The 17,370-nt window shown below is 35.9% G+C and overlaps 1 pseudogene; it reads left to right on the top strand.

Annotated features, from left to right (window-relative positions):
• Window positions 1-14,930: 14,930 nt before the first annotated feature.
• Window positions 14,931-16,981, top strand: LOC132627921 (serpin-ZX-like; annotated as a pseudogene).
• Window positions 16,982-17,370: the final 389 nt, after the last annotated feature.

Below are 17,370 nucleotides of genomic sequence, written 5' to 3'. Positions count from 1 at the left end.
TCATGAGTTACTCTAGCCTAAACAGACCTACACTAATAAAAAAAAGAAACAAAACTAGAACCCAGGTCACCATTCTTTGAACATATAAGTCTATACATCAACTAATGTGATCCAGAATTAAACATATTGCACTTAATGGACTTAAAACATGTGAACAGAAAGCAAAGCAATGTAAAGGCATGATTAGGTAAACTGTAGGTTGAATTACGCATGGCTGACCAAGATTGAACATGTATGACACAACTAAGCAGTTTAGATTTCAACTAACTCATGACTAATCAACATTGAACATACCGAACATAGTTAAACAACTAGGCTAATTGGCATATGGCTAATCAAACGTAAAACCTAAACAAACCACTTCAGGCTAACTAATCATGGGGAAATTAAACACATTAACAGATTACTCATATGAACATATAAATACTAATAAAACTGAAATTAAACTAAACTAAATTAAGACATAAACATATAGATACTGTTAACTACTAAACTGAAAACTAAACCAAACTAATACATGAACATATAAATATTATTAACTACTAAACCGAAACTAAACTAACTAAAACAGGAACATGCATAACGCTACTAAGCTACTAAACTAAAATTAAACCAACTGAAACAACAAACATATATGAACACTTAAACACTTATTAAACTACTAAAACTGAAATTAAACTAATTAAAGAAGAGTTGTTTACCTTTTTCAACTGCAGCGAACCAGGGTGCGGGGTCTTGGATCTACACTCGAACACTACAATCTCCGAGTTTGCATGCACTCGGATTCGAAACAGAAATAGAGCAAAAGACAATAAAAATGTTTGGTATTTCAGATCAATATCAAGAAATAGTGAGACTGATGAAGATTAATATTTTCAGGGGGATTGAGGCGGCTAAAAAGAACTCCCTTTTGGATTCTCGAATGCCAATATTTATAGGATACCAGATAGGGTTTTTCAGATTCGAAGTTTTTTGGGCCGGATTTCATCATCTAGGGTTTTCACAAACGAGTCAAAATGGACCCGTTTAAATCTGAGTGTTGAAAGTGTTTTCGAACAGATTTCACGTGGTTTGACTTGGATATTATCTGCAAATGGTTCGACCATTTATGGTCTTTGAGGATCAACGCGCGCTTGAAGCAAGAAATGGAAAGTCTTTCCCTGTCAACGACAGAACGCTCAGGTAAAGCAAACGTAGAGATAATTTTTGCGTGGAAATGGAATAGGAAAGATTGTTCACGGCTAAAGAGAAGTGGAGTGTAACCAAAAATGGAGGAAGGGGGAGAAAGAGAAGGGCAGGGGGGTGCGGCGTGAAGGAAACGAAGCATAACCCTAATGGCTTCATCTTTTGTTGGACGAGTCGGGTCGGGTCATCGGGTTAAAAGAATTAGTGGACTAATGAATTAAAAATGTGGGCTGGTCGGGTTTCTGAGTTTAAAAATATAGGCTGGGTCAATTATTGTTTGGGCTGGTCTGAAAAAATATTTGTTGTTGATTGGGTTCGGATTTGGGCTCAAAATTTAGCCGACGAAAGAACCAATTTGGGCTTCTAAATTTAAATAAAAGACCTTCTTCAATTAACTATATATTAACGTGTGCTAAAATATTACTTACTATAAAATATATTTATTACTACTCAAATAAAATTATACGATATCGTGATAGCCGTGCGATAATATTTTAAAGTTTAACAGGAAGTAAATGCTATTATTTAATTGCACAAAAATGACTGCGATGCGTAATAGTAGTAGTAGTAGTAATAATAATAGTAATAGAGTAGTAGTGGTAGTAGTAACGGTAATAAAAAAATGATAATAGCTAATGACTATAGTAGGATAATGAGACGATGATATTAATAAAAAGCTAATAATTGTAGTAAAGTATAACTAATTATTTATTAAGCTATCAAACATATTAGAAACGTCAATAGATGTTTTTTGGAAGAAAGACGGGACAAAATTGGGTGTCAACAACTGGGATATAGGAAGGGGTAGGATTATGAAAGAGTTGATTGAATTTAGATTTAATGGTGTATATGAAAGAAAAGTTTGGAAAAACCCGCGTATCACTTTTTTTTGGATGTGGGTGGAGTTTGAGAGTAGATCCATGACCTTTGCTAACGAGTTTGATATTCCTCTTCAGCAAATTTTGCCCCAGTTCACTGCATAAGAGAGAGTTCCACGTTGTGTTACGTCTCGCGTAGACTGTATTTCCTGTCAAAACTTAAAGTAAATAATTAGGAAATGAAGTACATAAAGTAAAATGTAAAAGTAGAATATAAATTGAGATAAATGTGAAGCCGTATGGCTATGAAAATGAAGTTGTGACGAGTTAAAATAATGTATTTATAATCTTGATGTGGTTTCCTCAACGAACGGTATGTTGTAATGTCTCAAGAAAAAGATTACTTGAAATTCATGTTAAAATCATCAGTAAAGTCGGGCATAAAGTTAAAAGTACAAAATGCATAGAGAGTGTAAAAATGATAATGAATATGAGTGTGATAATGAGGATGAACCCGCGTGGCTTATGAGATGATGAGGCCGTGTGGCCAAATGTTGTCTCTAGTTGTCTTCAGGGACTTGAATGATGAATGATGTCTCCAATTGTTTCTGGGGACTCGATGGTAAATGATGTCGGTAAAATTCGAGGTAAAGTCGTTAAAGTTGGTAAAGTCAATGATAAAGTATAGAGTAAAGTAAGAGTGTAGCCATTTTGGCTTATGCAGATGAGGCTGTATAGCCAAATGACGTCTCCGGTTGTCTTCGGGGACTTGATGATAATTCCTGTAAAGTTCAGGATAAAGTCGTTAAAAGTAGGTAAAGTGAATGATAAGAGTGTAGCCATTTAGCTTATGCACATGAGACTGTATAGCCAAATGACGTCTCCGGTTGTCTTCGGGGACTTAATATTGATTCCTGTAAAGTTCAGGGTAAAGTGGTTAAAGTAGGTAAAGTGGATGATAAAGTAATTGATAAAGTATAGAGTAAAGTGATACCGAACCCGATATGGATTGCCTACGTATCCCGTCATGGGAATCAGGTCAAGCGTAGTTCCGTTACATAAAAAGAATGAGGATTTTTTTTTTGCTATAATGCAACGGAACCCTATATGGGCTGCCTACGTATCCCGCAGAGGGAATCAGGTTAGCATAGTTCGTAACATAAATGGGAAGGTTACAAGCTAACAATCTAATCTAATGTCGTCCTTTGATTTCTTCTTGAATTGATAGGCTTTATGCTTGTGTCATTATCCATCGGCTATTTCAAATTCTTCCAAGTGGAATCTTGTCTCGTCCTCTAATTTCTTTGTTATTCTCTCGAGATGTATGTTGTCTTCCCGTTCTTCATAATCGTGTTCGGCACATAAACTTTATTCATTCGTTTCATTATGTGTCACAGTCATAAAATTGTCAGATTTGATAATTTATATACTAAATAAAATAGAAAATAACAAATAATAGATAGTTAAGGAAAATCAGAAATGCATTCATAGATTTTGCAATTAAGCATCCAAAAGATGAGGCAAAGCAACAAAAGTTTTGGGCACGATTCAGGCCTCAATTTTTAAAATCATGTTATTTCAAAAGTTCACTACATGTTCAATCTACCAAGACTCCCGGTGAACCAAGGACGGATTAGAAGTCTAATTCTTCAAAGTCTCTCCTGGTTCGGCACCCCAGATGGTCGGTGTCTCGGTGTTGCGAGTAGTAACCTTCCTTGGTTCTTGTCTTTGGACTGTTTCCACGGGAGCGACAAAGGTTGATGACGTTCCCTTTTCCACCTTTCCAACTGGCATAATGGTTCCTTTCAAATCCCCATCTTCCTCAACACTTATCATGTTCACATTGTCATTTTCGTGAGTAGGTAAAGGGTTGTTGTCCACATTGGGCAGAGCTCCAGTAAGTTGGATCGCTCCTTCCTTAATCAAGGCTTCGATTTTTTTTTGAGACCATAACAATCCTCAGTATCGTGCCTAGCAACTCCAGAATGATATGCACAATGCTTGGAACCATCAAACCATCTCGGAATAGGATCGGGAATTTTTCCTTCAATTGGTTGTATCACGCCTTCTGCTTTTAGTCTTTCAAATAATTGAGCCAAGGGTTCGGCAAATCGAGTGTAGTTACAGGTGTTGACACCCAATTTCGTCCCTCCTTTCCAATTTATTTTCTTAGGCTTCTAAATTTATTAACTAGCTAAGTATTTTATTTTCACTACTATTGATATCGTTACTTTCATCTTCACTATTCTACTATCAACATTACTATTATTACTTTATCATAAATTTTAAATGGTTCGGCATCGTTTCATGTTAGGATTTGTAATCGTTAAATTAATTTTACTTTATTAAATCCTTTACTTTCTACATACTAATTATTATTTGTCTTCACATAATATATATTGTGCTAGTTGTTAAATTAGAAGCCCAAAAATAATTAAAATAAAGAAAGAAGAACCCATATTTTCGGACCAACATTTGAGCCCAAATCAGCCCACAAAACTCTTTTAGACCAGCCAAATAAATGGCCCAACAGTCCCGCCCATTACCCCCTAAACTACCCGAACTGACCAGCCCACTACCCTTTCACCCGATCTAGCCCATTCCTTCCACTCCGACCCGGCCCACTTCATCATTTTCACCTCATCAACCCTAAACAAAACAGATGTCGCTTCTTTCTCTTCTCTCTCTCTCTCTTCACGCCGCACTCTCTCCACTCTCATCCCTCTCCCCTTTGTGGCAAAACCTTGACCATCTTTCACCGTGGCAGATCCTTGCCCCCCCATTTTCGTGCAATACTCTCCGCTATTTCACCTCTTTCCTCTTCCAAATGAGAAATAATTGTGCTTTCAGCCATGGCAGATTCTGGTCTTGCCATTTCTATACAAGTATTCTCTTTCTCCTATCTTCAACGGTCGAGTCAACATAAATGACCAAAAACGCCTCTGAGATTTCTGAAAAAAGGAGATCAACTCTAAAGATTTGATTCGGGGTTTCAAACGGCTATGCACTAAAAGTCCCGCCCAATTCGAATCAGAGAAAACCCTAAACATTCTACTGTAAATGTTCGTGTCATTACCCATTTGAAGGAGTTCTTTTGAGCTGCTGATATCCTTGTCTAAAAAAAAAACATCAATACTCTTCAATCTTGGCACTTTCGGATAGTTGATTCAAAATATTAAATTACTTTATTCCCTTTTTACCCCTGTTACTGACTCGAGTCCGAACGATACTCAAGTTCGGAGCTGGTTGGTGTTCGAGTGTGTATCGGAGACCCGACGCCCCAGTTCACTGCACCCGACAAAGGTGATTTTTCCTCCCTTAATTATTTAGTTAGTTTCTGGTCGATTACTTACTGTTTTGGTTCATATTTTAGTTAAGTGGTGGTATTAGGATGTTCTTTCGGTGTTGTAGTCAGTAGACCAACATATCTATTCGTGATTTATTTGTCAATTAGCAAGTATGCGATAAGATATTAGTTTATATGATGCGTTGGTTAAATGATCATGTTTAGCTCAAATGCTGTCGTTAAAGTCAAGTAGGCTAGTTAGGAATCTGTGTTCGATTATTGTTGTTCATGTTTATGTTGGCGCGCAGCACTGTCATGATACTATAAACGTTCATACTGAAAAATGGACTAGTATGTTAAGCTTTCTTGTACATATTAGAACCTATGTGTGAAACTGATTTAATTTGATTGCTATACTGTATCCTGCCTGCTTATATGTTACCCGAGTCTGCTTGATGCTGTACAGGATTTGCCTTTGATCATTATTTTCTATCTTGTGCATCTGGAACCATACACCAGTTTACTTGTTATAGACCCTTCTTGTTATTTTACCTCGACTCATGCTTGCTCATATATGTAGATTACAGTCTGAACCTAGACCTCTAGATTAGTTAGTACTTTCAGAAGCGTTTAGTGTCTTACTTCCATGTCTACAGCTTATCTTTGTGAGTTCAGCCACCCCCCCCCCCCCCCCCCCCATATCCTAGATTTCTCTGATTTATTGCAGTTTGTGTTAGGCTGCCGTGATTGATCATATGCATTGGGTTTCTTCTCGTCTCTCTCTCCCACAGAAATCTGCTTCTTAAAAGATGAAAAGGACAATTATTTTTCTTCGTTTTCTAAGTTAAGTCTAGTGCAGTCTAGTTTTAAGCATGAAGTTCGTTATCCAACATTGTTCTAAGATCTTAAAATGAATCAAAACTGCTGCACTCGTGGAAGTCTTTCTGCTGTTCGTTTGGAGCTGTTAATACACTAACTGTGAGCAGTCCTCTGTTTAGTTAAAAATTATTAAGTTTGTTAATAGATTGCCATGCTTAGTAAATATTCTATGGAGTGTTGGGTTGTTGTCTTCCTGTCCCTAAATTGCTTCGTGAAATATTTAGGAATATAAGATCAGTACCCCTTTTTTTCCAGATTTTTCCCCGCTGTGTACCATAACAGAGTACTACTGGAATCATCAAAAGACATATTGGATAATTATTATATGAAACCTCTTTCTTTAGATCTTCTGTTAAGACGTTTACTTTGTCTTTTATCCCATGATTCTGCTCCATACCTTTACGTCCAAAAGTATATTTTTTAGTCCTTATATATACTCTGTTGACAGGAGTTAGGTGTAGGAGTTTTCTTTTTGAAATATCATATTATGCCTTGGTTTACATTTCATTCTTCATGCGTGGAAGAAATAATATCTAACCGACTCGAGGATTCTTTTATGCTAAGGATATGTATTTTAGCCTTTTTGGGTTGGTTCAAGAATCATCAATTGCAAGATAAAAGTCCTACTCAGCGTTTGCATAACTTGCGACCTAAATAGCATAGACGTGTGACTTTAGTTGGCCATATCTTCCTTACTCATTATCATCTAAAAGTTGAATTGTCTTACTAATCTTTATTTTTTCTTTCTCTCACATGTACACATCGGAGAAAATGGGGTCCCAATTCGGGACTCGCTCAAAACGGAGTTTTCAAATTGAGACCCGGCATTAATACATTACCTGTGCATGGAGTCGACACGTGTCCTTATCCCTTAATCTCATCCTACAACATGAAAACGATGAAATCCGCTTGAGGCTCACCCATGGCGATTCCCTTTTCTCTTTCCTTTTTTCTTTAAATTCTCAACTCTTTACTCTGTTTATTATTTCGTTTGAATGTGTGTTTTGAATGATTTCTTTGGATGTGTGTTTGATATTCTTGATGCTTGATATAATGACTTAAGATTAGCATGCGACTAACTTTTAAATGTAGAATTGAACCAATCGAGTTTGCTAAAGAATTAAGTCCAACTTCAAAACCATTAACATAACATAAGTTTTCTTCAAAACATCACAAATTTTACACTAACGTTAGTTTATTTTGAGAGATAAAAAGGCAAACTAATTCAGTGGATAACTTCTTCACTTTAGCTCTTTTTCAACACTTGAAACATGTACTTGCTAAAACAACCTTTGCATAGTCTATATTGAACTAATAGTCTTTCATAAGCCTCACTTTTGAATAGCATTTAGAGCCTTCTTTCATGCAAATTATTATATATTTCTACAAGTCTTATTTTTTAATAACATTATTATATTTTTCTTTAAAACCTTAGCAACACTTACAAGATATTTTCTTAAATATTTAAAATATTGTATTTGCATTTTAGCCTTAATTAATCAACATAAGTCCGGTCGGTTAACCATTGTTAATGGGTCTTAAAGGATGCCTAATACCTTCCCTTTAGACTAATTGAACCCTTACCTAGATCTTTTTGGTTTCGTAGACTTTAAAATAAAATCTACTTTAGATAATTACTTTAATTAACCTTAGGTGCCCTAATTCACCATAAATAATTAGGTGATGACTCTCTAACTTTAATCAACCCCGGAATTACCGGGATGTTGTAAACTATTTTGACTCCGGTTAAAATGGGGTATAACAACGAGTATTTTTTATTTTAGGGTTTGAACGGGCTTTAGGTGTAGCATGTGGTCGATTTTGGTAAGTTGGAGCTTGAACAGATTGATATGGACGTGGGTTTGGATAGGGAGGTGCTCGGGGTTGGTAGTAGTTTGCTTGGGCGTTGTAGACAGGGTAAGGAGTCATTGGAGCTTGGTAGGGTTCAGCATATTGGTAAGGATAGAAAGGTTGTTGTGGATGGTTAAGGTATGTAATGGCTTGGCTTGGCTTACGTCCTTGTATATTCATGACTGCAGCTACATCTTCTTTTTTCTTTTTGGTCCCGCTGATAGAACCAAATTGAATAGCTTTGTTTGCAGCTTGCAAGGCAGTGAGATCCTGAATTTTTCCCGATTTGATTGCTTCTTCTAAGGCTTCTCCCATTCTGACAACTTCTGTGAACTTTTGTCCCATCATGCCTATCATTTTCTCATAGTATATACCAGCTTGGCATTCAATGAAGGTGGCAGTCATTTCTCTATCACTCATCGGGGGTTGAACCCTGGCTGCTTCTGACCTCCAACGTAGCGCATACTCACGGAACGACTCCGTTGACTTCTTGGTTACCTTGGTCATGTAGACTCTATCTTGTGTGATATCGGTGTTGAAACTGAACTGGTCCATAAAGTCTTGTGTCATATCACTCCAACCACGCCATTTACGGACATCTTGTTGCGTATACCAAGTAAGAGCCTCACCGAATAAGCTTCTTATGAATAGCTTCATCCTTATATTCTGATCTCTACCTACTCCAACCAGTTTGTCACAATAAGCCCTTAAATGCGTATGAGGGTCGCCTATTCCATTAAATGTATCAAATTTCTACGGCTTGTAGCCTACGGGCAAATCAACGTCAGGCTGAACACACAGATCTTCATATTCTACACTCTTGCTTCCCCTAGCAACTTGAAGGTTTCTCATTGCTTCTTTGAGACTGTGGATCTCTTTTAACAATATATCATCCGCCCTTGCTTTTGCATCCTTTTCCATTTCCTCATATTGATCCACCTCGGGTTGGAACCTGACCGTTACTGGGTTGGTAAAGGCTTGTGTTTCCACTGCATATACCGGAGGAACATATTGCTCTGTGTGTGTGTGTGATAATAATAATAATTTAGCAATTAACATTAATAAGGTGTGATTTAACATGATAATCTTATTATTAGTAGATACAATATAAGTAAGGTAATAAGATAGTAAATATATTATCCAGGTCATATCTTTTGATTAATATGTAATTAGTAAGTAGCGATGTACGAGGCATTAATAAATAATAATACTTCAATAATAATAATAATAATAATAATAATAATAATAATAATAATAATAATAATAATAATAATAACGGAAAAGGGCCAAAATTACCCCTGAACTTTGAAAAATAGTTTATTCATACCCTTCGTTATACTATTGGGCCAATTATGTCTTTACCGTTATACTATTGGGTCAATTATGCCCTTATCGTTATACTATGGGCCAAATTTACCCCTAATCTAAATGGACTGCCACGTGTCCTAATCCTAGACCCCCAACCCATTTCCCTCCCAATAATTTTTTACCCCACCCAAATAAATCCAACTCGACCCGGATGAAATTATTTCATCCAACCCGTTATATCCATGCCTTTTCAAGATTAATCCCTGCTTTTGGTTTTGGTTTTTCTAGTTCCGTCAGATGCTGAAAACTTTGAAGCCAAGGCACAAACTCCAGGTAATTTGAGATCACAAGTACATAAAAGTTCCTTGATAGAACTTATTCGCATCATGAATACTTGTTGCAACCATATCTGATTGTGTATAGGAATTTATCAAAGTCAATTCTATAAAGTGTGCAAAAACTCTAAAATATGAGCCAGAGGAAGTAGTAAACTTCAACTCATGTTCATTGTTAACGGGTTGGATGAAATAATTTCCTCCAGGGTAAAAAATTATTGGGGGGGGGGGGGGGGGGGGGGAATGGGTTGGGCGTCTAGGATTAGGACATGTGGCAGTCGTTTAGATTAGGGGTAAATTTGAACCATAGTATAACGGTAAGGGTATAATTGGCCCAATAGTATAGCGAAGGGTATGAATAAACTATTTCTCAAAGTTCAGGGGTAATTTTGGCCCTTTTCCGTAATAATAATAATAATAATAATAATAATAATAATAATAATAATAATAATAATGTAGTGATAGTAAAAATAAGATATTTAGTTTATTAATAAATATTAGAAGCTTAAGAAAATGAATTGGAATAAAGGAGAGACAAAATTGGGTGTCAACAAATACCGAGTGAAAAAAAAAAATCTCTATACTTTATAAATCAATTTCTTCAAGAAAAGAGTGGTCTAGGCACTCTGCAAACTATTAATTGCGAAGTAATTATTGAGCTTTTGTTTTTTCACTCAATATGTTCTCAACATGGTTATCTGAGCTTATCAACTCTTCTTCACTTTTGAAGAGAAAAATCTCATTTATGGGTACTGCGCTTCCGATTTTGGGTGTAGTCAATACATCCCAATTTCAAATTAAAACTTATTAATAATCTTGTGGAACTTTTTAATCCTGAATAACAAAATCGTCCGACTCTTGAGCATTCCAGCAAAACTATTAAAGTGAAAATTAATTGATACCTACTTTATATGCACCCATTAATTTCAAGACAGTACATATACAATTCTCTTTCAATCTTGCGTACAACTATAATTTAATTACAATGATATCTAAGAGTTAACATAAACATAATGTGAGAGAATTATTAGGAAAGAGGAATTCAGAGCAAGAAAGAGCAAAGCAGGAGGATAATTTAAAAGAATGAAAAAAGATATAGGTTACTTCAATAAAATAAAGAACTGCAATAATCATCAATTTGAAACACACGTAACTATAGATACAAGGGGTACTTCAAAGTTCTTGTCCATCTAGAATTCTTTATGTATTTGAACTTTAAAAATAGGCATCAATTTGAAACACACGTAACTATAGATATAATGGGTACTTCAAAGTTCTTGTCCATCTAGAATTCTTTATGTATTTGAACTTTAAAAATAGGCAGCTGGCAGTATACGATATGTTAAGTACTCCAAAGTTTAAACTTGAATGAAGTTAGCAATTTACGCAAATTCATATTTGGCCTAGCAATTAGAAGAATATGTAAATTCGTTTAGGCCCGACTTTAGAATTAGCAAAGGAGTATATATACATTTTAATAGATGTGGTTAAATAGAATAAGATAAGTTCCTAATTATCTACTTAATGAAATACTTAGTTCCTACTTCCTAGTAGTAATTCCTACTCCCTAGTAGTAATTAATAAGATTGTCCCAAAAGAATGGATTTTATAGTTTTAGGTTTAATAAGAATTATGTCCAAAAGAAATAGGATTAAGGCTCATTAAGGGTATAGAAGTCGTTCAATATTTGAAAGATATTTTGGTCAACCAACATTTATATTTATGCTTTTATAATAATAGACATAGATTATTAACCTCTATAGTTTATAAATTCACTAAACTCAAAATCATTAAAAGCAAAGAAGAAAAACAAATAATACTCTGCTATATCCCACATTTCGTACAGTCGGACATTTCAAGATAAGTGCGAGAAGTTAAGGGCAAGGCTATATTTTGATCTTGTTTAATACACAAGTTGTTTATGAAAATTATTGATGTGGAAATATTAAGAAAGGCTAGGGGTAAAAAGGGAAATTCACAAGGTGGCTCATGGAAATATTAAGGAAAGTTTGGGGTTAAAAGTGAATTATGGAAACTTAAAATTCTTGAACAAAAAAAAAAAAAGAGCCCAAGTGGCCGTGTAAGGTGGTGTGGGCCTTGGCCCACATAGATGAATTATATATGTGTATAATAGATGACTTATTAAGTCATATTCTTCATCTTCCACACTTAGAAAATTCAAGAAACTTGGAGAAAAGCAAAGAGAGCCATTCGGCCATGGTGTAGCCGAGCAACACCTTGGAAAAATTGATCACAAAAAAATATTTTTTTCTAGCAATTCAATCAATTGGAAGGTCCTCTTTAACGTGGGATAGTTGTTGGAGCAAGCAAAACACTTATTTGTGCACTATTACCACCCTAGCCAAGTTGAGAAGTGTAGTGAAGAAAGGTAAGGTTTAATCCTCTTTTTCATATGTTATGAATGTTTTGTACATGTTGTAGTGTATGGAAATGGATGAAAACCATGAAACTTGTGTGTTGGGGTGGTGGCCGAATGTGGGCTTCTTTGTATGGCAAGGAATGAACTAATTTTTCTAGTATTTTGGTTGTTGTCGTCATGGATTTTATGATAAAAATGAGAGTTTAATGATTCAAATTGAAGTTGAAATTGTTGTGGGCTGTTTTAGAAGCCAATGTGATTTGAATGTAGTCTTCTTGTATTTATGGAAAATAATGTTGTTAGTGTGTGAATTGTTGGCGTAGTTCATGAATTTGGAAGAAGGAAATGTGTTGTGGTTGTTCCTAGTGGACTTGGAAGTTTTCGGGTAGGATGGCATATTGGTTAGATTATTTTGAATATTGTGCGAATTGTTTGAAGTGTTCTTGAGTCTTGTTTGAATGGTTTCGGATTAGTGTTTGAGTGTGCGAGCATTAGTATTAGCTTGATTGTATGTAGTTGAAGTGAATGTAAATGGAATGCCGTCGAATTATGTAGAAAAGAGTTACTAGCGTTAGAATGCGCTTTGAATTGATTATTGATGTTGTTGGCATGATTGTTGGGATTGTTGTTGATGATTTGGCCGAGTTGAATTCTCGGGGTTGGTTGTAATTACAGGGGAAATGCTGCCGAAATTTCTGTAAATGAAGTGTTAGTTTAGGACTGGATTTCCAAGTGCCTATGGCTAATGTTGGATATCTACTAATATTGTTGTAGATCTTGCAAAAGTCGGGACTTAAGTTCGGGCTAACTTAGGAAGCGGGCGAGGTATGTAATTAAGGCTTACCCTTTCTTTCTTTTGGCATGTCCTAGAGCTAAGTAAGGTATGATACGTATCTTGGGGTAACTCTATTCTTGATTCCGAGCTTGTTTACGATTCTTATTCACTTTTTGACATGAGCATACCCAGCATAGTTGAGCTTATTGTATGTTTGAATAACGAGTAAAGCATAAAGAGTTCATGTCCCTAAAAGGGTTCTGTAAGTATTAATGTCTCTAACTTTTGTATACAGTCTCAGATTGCTTTGAAACGTTCGTAGAGGTTCTATAGTAAGAGTGTCCATAACTTTCTCATACTAACCCGGATTGACTTGAAACGCGTTCATGACCCTCAAGTGTCGATTTGTGTACGTACCTCCCGAGTCTTAAAAGAAATTGACATATGTGCATATAGTTCCTCACTACTCTGCTCGTGCATGCCTCACTGTGTTTTCACCGAGTCCCGGGCCGAGTATGTATTCGTGCCTAGTTCACTGCATTGTTCACCGAGCCCCTCACTAGAGGGCCAGGTACGGTATATGTATATGATGACATGATTATGGCACCGAGTCCCATGATGGGCCGGGTACGGTATATGTATATGATGACATGATTATGACACCGAGTCCCATGATGGGCCGGGTACGGTATGACTTCATTCACCGAGTCCCTCACTAGAGGGCCGGGTACGGTACATATATATGTATATATGCATGATGACATGATAGTATGCTGATATGATGACATGATTTTATCCACCGCGTCCCATAATGGGCTGGGTACGGTATATGATAGTGGTACGCATGTTTTTGGTTTCGTAATGCTCAGGTACAACGATTTCTTGATTATCATACTTGTTTCCTGTAATCTCTGTTGCAGTTGTGATCTAACTAATTACATTTCATGCCTTACATACTCAGTACATATTCCGTACTGACCCCCTTTCTTCGGGGGCTGCATTTCATGCCCGCAGGTACAGACGTTCGTTGCGGTGACCCGCCAGCTTAGGACATCTATCCTGCTACTTTGGAGTGCTCCCTTGTCCCGGAGCCCATATTTTTGGTACAGATCCTTCTATTGTACATACATATATAGATGACTATTTCAGGGTACGGCGGGGCCCTGTCCCGCCATATGATGTTGTTGTCATTCTTAGAGGCCTGTAGACATGTTTGTGGGTCATGGGTCGTTTTTGTCCAATTATGTTAATATGGTTTACATCCGGCATTTCCCTACACTATGATAATCTGACCGGTTTGTATGTGATATTATAAGTAACGATTTACGTGATATGTTGTCTGGTATGCATGAAAGTCCTTAATATGCTAAACGCCAGTAGAGTTTGGTTAGTAAATATGTTCGAGTGTCCACCTCGGGCACTAGTCACGGCCTACGGGGTTGGGTCGTGACATACTCTCTATATAAAAGTTTTACATTTTTGGTCATTATTATTAATGTTTAGAAAAGCTAGTTAGTACGATAGAATAGGAGTAATAGTAAGGGATATAGTATAAGTAGGATTAGTTAGTATCATATAAATTGGATACATATTAAAGTTAGTAATAATAATAAGAGAGTTAATTCAATTGGAATAGGATTAGTAAATAGTAATGTTAGGAGTAATAATAAGGGTATAAAAGTCGTTCAATATTTAAAAAATATTTTGATCAACGAACATTTATATTCATGCTTTTATATATATATATATATATATATATATATATATATATATATATATATATATATACACATATATTTAGTTACAAATGTACATCATAGGGGTGTAAGTGCAAATTGTTATAGTAAAGAGGTGTAAGTATTTGATTTTAAAATATAGGATTTTATCCATATTTGAGTCATCGTACATGAGTGTTTGGTTTAGTTACCCCCTGGTTTTTTCCTCCTTTTTTTTTCACTTTCTTGTTTAACAAGAAATAGTAGTTAACCCTAATTTTTTCTCCCCTTTATTTCCTACTTTTTTTCTCCTTTTGGTTTAACAAGAAATATAAATTTGCAGCCTATCGCAACCGTAGATTTTCAAATATAAAGCCATTGCTGTGGAAAACCTACGAGCAAGAAAATAACGTTCAATCTTGAGCAGCAATGGCTTTTCGGCTTCTTGCTCGTAGATTTTCCACGAAATCCTCCCATTATTCCTCTTCTTCTTCTCGATTCCCATGCATCAACCATCCTAAATACCACTCTCTAAACCCAAAAATGACGAGTTCCTTCTCTTCGATCTTCAATCCCAATTACAATTCCCCAGATTTTTCTTATTTTGACAATATTGAACTTCAGGAATCGCTTCAAAAGCAGAGTGATGTTTCGTTGATTCTTGCAAAGCATCTATTCTGCAGCAATGAGTCCAACAACAAAAACATGGTGTTTTCCCCGCTCTGGCTCTAGTGGTTCCACATTGGACCAACTCTTGTCTTTTCTCAAATTCAGCTCTGTTGAAGAACTTAACTCTGTTTATACTCGAGTCGTCGCCGACGTCTTAGCCGATGGTAGTCCCATGGGAGGTCCTCGTCTGTCCGTTGCTAATGGAGCTTGGATTGACCAATCTCTGTCTTTTAAGCATTCTTTCAAACAAATTATGGACAATGTTTATAAGGCTGCTGCGGCTTCTGTTGATTTCAGGCACAAAGTTAGTTATAATCCTTCAGTCATTAGAAAAAAATTCATACATGTTACGTGATATAATGTATAAAACCATTTTTCTGATAAATAAAGAATTTTTATTACCAAGTGAGAAATTATGTACAGCAAATAAATAAAAAACTGACAGTTGGACAAAAATCGCACAGATTTTCTAACTTTGATAAACCATTTTGCATATATGCTAAAAAATATTATGAGCATGTTGGTATACAGAATTTTTCAAGTTAGTAAGCACATTATAATATTCACAGTTTTGGATGGTCTTTGCATACCATTTCAATTGTATTGCATTACTGTATTATTTTGATAAAACGTAATTGCTCCTTACATAAATTGACAGTTTTCATTCTTATGAAACAATGGATTTAAACGATACAATAAAATTGAAGTAACAAGCACAAAGTATAAACTTTTATTATGCTTTTCCAAAAGGATACGAATAAATGCAGGTACTGATCTAGACAGACTAAGGTCAATTGAGCAGGCGAATCTAATGTGCATATAGGACATCTTTTTTTGTTTCTTTTAATTTCAACTATTTTCTGTTAGTAGCCTGCTGATGTTATGTTCTCCGTTTTTTTTTTTCCTTTTAATTAAGACTGCTGAGGTTCCTGCTGAAGTCAATAAGTGGGCTGAAGAGAAAACGAATGGTCTCATCAAACTGATTCTTCCTCCTGGTGCAGTCAATAGCGGGACAAGTTTGATCTTGGCGAATGCACTATATTTCAAAGGAGCATGGACTGAGAAGTTGAATGCTTCAGATACAAAAGAACATGAGTTCTATCTCCTCAATGGAGGATCTGTTCAAGCACCCTTAATGACCAGCAAAGAATGGCAATTCGTGAAGGCCTTTGATGGTTTCAAAGTGTTAAGGCTTCCTTATAAACAGGGCGAGGAGAAGCGATCTCTCAGCATGTATATGTTTCTCCCAAATGCCCGTGACGGATTACCAGCTTTACTAGAGAAAATTACTTCGGAACCTGGATTCTTAGATCAACACGTTCTCTTTCATAAAGTTGAAGTGCGCAAGTTTCTTATCCCTAAGTTAAAAATATCTTTCGGGATTGAAGCTTCTGGGGTTCTAAAAGGACTCGGCCTCACATTACCTTTTAAAGGCGGTCTCACTGAGATGGTGGACGAAAATTACCCTCTGCCAGTTGCAGAAGTTTTTCACAAGTCGTTTATCGAAGTGAATGAGGAGGGTACGGAAGCTGCAGCTGTTACTGCTTTTCCTGTAAATGGCAAGCGGATAGACTTTATCGCCGATCATCCCTTCTTGTTCCTTGTGAAAGATGATGTTACTGGCGTTGTTTTGTTCATGGGGACTCTGTTAAATCCTCTTGCTGTTTAGCACAATGTGGAGCTAATATTTTAGTGTGGCTTTCGGAATTTTTCTTATGACAGAATTAGTACAGTAGAATACAAGTTAATTCATTTTTTTATGCAATATATTTTTGTCGAAGTAACTCTTAATACTTGTTTAATCAACTTTAACCTCACCCATCAAGTATACTTTGAACATCATTCGAATTTGAAGCTTTCAGGATGCTTCAAATTATGTTATACTTCAAATTATTTTCTATAGAATATGTTGACACCCAATTTTGTCCCTCCTTCATTCTAATTTTTTTTTTTTTGGCTTCTAATTTTATTGATAAACTAAATACTTTCTATTCACCACTACATTATTACTATTACTGCAATTATTTAAAGTATCGTTACTTCATTATTACTAGTTTAATATTACCCTTGTTATACCCTATTTTAACCTAAGTCAAAATAGTTCATAACATTCCGGTAATTCCGGCGTTAATTAAAGTTAGGGAGTCGCCACCTAATTATTTATGGTGA

Source organism: Lycium barbarum, chromosome 2 (genome assembly GCF_019175385.1).
Source record: "Lycium barbarum isolate Lr01 chromosome 2, ASM1917538v2, whole genome shotgun sequence".
Classification (NCBI taxonomy): Eukaryota; Viridiplantae; Streptophyta; class Magnoliopsida; order Solanales; family Solanaceae; genus Lycium; species Lycium barbarum.
Note: the sequence above shows the minus strand (reverse complement) of the source record. Positions and strands in the feature narration are given on the sequence as shown.